The sequence below is a fragment of the Pyxicephalus adspersus genome, chromosome 2, assembly GCF_032062135.1.
Source record: "Pyxicephalus adspersus chromosome 2, UCB_Pads_2.0, whole genome shotgun sequence".
NCBI classification, from domain to species: Eukaryota; Metazoa; Chordata; class Amphibia; order Anura; family Pyxicephalidae; genus Pyxicephalus; species Pyxicephalus adspersus.
In genome coordinates, this window is record NC_092859.1 from 66,719,253 (window position 1) to 66,722,766 (window position 3,514).

Genomic DNA, 3,514 nt, shown 5'->3' on the forward strand with positions numbered 1-3,514 from the left:
TCAAACTTTTCAGTTTTTTTAATTTTTCCACTGACGTAGACACTATACACAAGTTTTGCATACCATATAAAGAGCCCAATACTTATTTTGGTCCCCCAGTTTAATACAAAAATTTGCAAAATATGCTTGTTTCAGAAATTCTGTTTTTTCTGAGAATATTCACCACAAATGTAGCACAATACATTAGGGCCATTTAAACAACTTCTTCTTGAAGAACTTATTAAGGATGAAAATGTCCCCGAACTTCCGATGGGTCTGCGATATTTCAGCAAACTGATTTCGCAAATTCCAGTAAAGTGCAGGTTCCCACGCTCCCTGGGCTGTACTTATCATTGATTTTTGAGTTTTTTTTTTATTTTACCTGCAACCTTCAATAAACCTGGCTACAAGTCAGCCTAAAACTGATACATCAGTGTGTGATCTGAAATGGATGAACCAGACAAGTGTCCTTTGACCCCAGCAAAGGTGATCCTGAGCAAAACCCCTCACAAAGGTAAGAATAATATCCCTAGGTGGGTGATTAAAAAGTGGATCATTTTACAAAGTAATATTATTTATTCACTTGTTACTGGAGAACTTTTTTTTTCACAAAGATAAAAGTTAGACACAATGAAAATTGGTTGTACACTATGTGGGGAGAAGGGAAGTAAATCCTTCCCCCTCCTGTTACTGTCACTAGTTGGAGGATTATAAGATTGGATGTTCTGTCCTCACAACACTGTCCTGTGTAGTGCAGCTAGACAGGCAGCTAAACACTGTAAATAAGGCCAATAAGCGGAGAAATCTGCTTCTTGAGTGAGATTCTCTGAACTTTATTGTCTTTCCTCATTTACTTTAATTTTGTGAAACTACAATACAATACAAACAGATATATATCAGTATACACAGTACAGCAATATATAGCTTACATCTAGCTATCTAATGCATAATATTTCTACATGCTTCTTCATAAAATGCTATCATAGAGGCCTACTTACAGACAATTCGTTTGCCAGGCTTGATGGGAAGGACAGATGCTTTTCACTGAGAAACTAAGATGGAGACTAGGCGGGCCTTTCACCATCCTGTAAATCTAGATACTTTCCTGTTGCTGGCTAGAATATATTATGCAAAGACTGCTTACAAAAAAAACAACCACTAGAGGGCAGTAGAAAAGCTAATGTATATCAATACTATTGTCTCTGCTAAGATGCAATGAAGGCAGAACATTGGATGATGATAAATTGTTGAACAATTGGGAAGTTATGAGGGGTTAAGAGAGGGGAGGTAAAGATCAAACCATTTAGGGAGATTTTTGAATTTCTACTAAGCATTGGTTGAAAGAGAACTAGCATAGCACATGGAGTTAGTAGGCTAAGAAAGATGGATTTAATTGAAAGAGCTTGAACTTGTATTAAATGTTGTTATTATTGATTTGAAGTACATTTAAATAATTTTTGGGATAGCTCAAGACATTTATTTTGTTTGTATGATATGCTTGTGTAAAATTAAATGTAATGAAAAGTAATAAAGAAATTGAAACAAAAAAAGTGGATCATTTTCATACCCTTCTTTCAGAAGATTCAGAAATGTCTTGGAGTTGGTGGCCGCTAAAGAATTCTTTTGAGGCAGCATAGTACAGTCAGGGTGACTTTCCTGAGGAGATTCAGGAAGGGTTCTCAACAGTGCATCCACCTTACCATTTTTGGATTCTGGTCAATATGAGATAATGAAATTAAATTGGGAGAAAAACAGGGTCCAGCGTGTTTGTCTAGCAGTCAGTCTTTTGTCAGAACGTATAAATTCTAAGTTTTTGTAATCATTAAGAACTGTCACAGGATGATTAGCTCCCTCCAGGAGATGTCTCCATTCAGAAAAGGCTTCTTTGATAGCTAGCAATTCCTTATTCGCGATGTCATAATTTCTTTCAGCGGAGGACATTGAACAGGAGAAGTATGCACAAGGATGAAGCTGCATCTTGTCTCCTAATCACTGAGAAATCATAGCTCCTAAAGCAGTATCTGGAGACCAAAAAAAGTTTTTCCTTTTCTTGGTTAGTTGGGTGATTGGTGTTATTACTTTTGGTAAGTTCCTTACAAATTTTCGGTAGAAGTTAGCAAAACCAAAAAAAGGTTGAATCTCCTTGGTGTTTGTGGGAGCCGGCCTTTCCATAGCTTTGATCTTACTAGGATCCATTCTTAACCCCGCTGGAAAAATAATGTATCCCAGAAAATGGATCTGTGTTTGTTCAAATTCACATTTTTCCAATTTTATATAAAGTCGATTCTTCCTCAACTGTTCTAAGACGATGCAAACATGTTTGCGATGTTCTTCTAGGTTGTCTGAAAAGATGAGAATGTCATCCAAATAAGCAATAACAAATTGATCTAAAAGATCTCTCATTACATCATTATTAAAATGCTGAAAAGTTGCAGGCACATTGCAAAGGCCAAATGACATGACCAAAGATTTCAAAATCTCCATTTCTGATTCTAAAGGCAGTTTTCCAATTGTCTCCTTGACCATTGTGGACAAGGTTATATGCCCCCCATAAATCTAATTTGGTGAATGTCTTTGCAGAGCAGAGACGTTCTAATAGTTCAAAAATCAAAGGAAGCAGATAACGGTTCTTCACTGTGATGGCATTTAGTTCCCTATAGTCTTTGCAGGGATGTAAAGTACCATTCTTCATTTCTACAAAGAACAGTGCTGCCCCTGCAGGAGAAGTAGAGTGTCTGATGAAGCATTTTTTTTAGATTCTCATCAAGGATTTCTTTGAGACATCCTAATTCCACCTCAGATTTGGAAAAAATGCAACCAAATGGTATATTTGCACCTGGTAGCAGTTCAATGGGACAATCATAGGGGCGACATGGAGGCAATGGGTCAGCATTCTTCTTATGGCAGACATCTTGAAACGCACTATATTGTAGAGGCAATGTGTCATTCTGTTGAGTAGCCATTCCCTTAATTTGTGATTCGTTGACCAGAGGCGAGCTTGGCTTTCAGTGTTCCCTGCAAAATCATAAGAGAATGATACAGACGATATCCCCCAATTGATAGAGGGGTTTTGAGTTGAAAACAAAGGGATCCCCAAAATAACTGGAAACTTCAGTGGGTGCAATAAGTTGTAAGCTGATTGGGACGGTTTCATGGGTGATTGGACCAGATGATAAAGGTGAGCCATCAACAGTTTCCATGTTGATAGGAACATTTTTGTTTCTCATTCCTATATCTTTTGTTCTTGGCAAACTCTATATCCATAAAGTTTCCCCAAGCTCCAGAGTCTAGCATAGCTGAACAGGGAATTTCACGGTTTCCCAAAATAAGTTAGATAAAAATGACAAAATAGGATAGTTGAGAATAGATTGTCTCTCCTGGCTGTATCAACTGCAAGACTGGGGAAGCAATGGAATGGAATTCACTCGTTCTTGTATTCTGAAGTCAGTTGGAGCAATTGTTCTTTTCAACTTATTTGGACAGTTAATTGTATAGTGTCAAGAGTCTCCAAAGTAAATGCATAAATTCTCACCAT

General features: G+C 37.3%; 1 long non-coding RNA gene across 1 annotated transcript; it reads right to left on the bottom strand.

Moving 5' to 3' along the window:
- Nucleotides 1-796: 796 nt before the first annotated feature.
- Nucleotides 797-1,150, bottom strand: LOC140322040 (uncharacterized). The gene is made up of 2 exons (XR_011919111.1): nucleotides 978-1,150; nucleotides 797-848 (listed from the first exon to the last, which is right to left on the bottom strand). It is a non-coding gene; the product is annotated as an uncharacterized lncRNA (long non-coding RNA).
- Nucleotides 1,151-3,514: the final 2,364 nt, after the last annotated feature.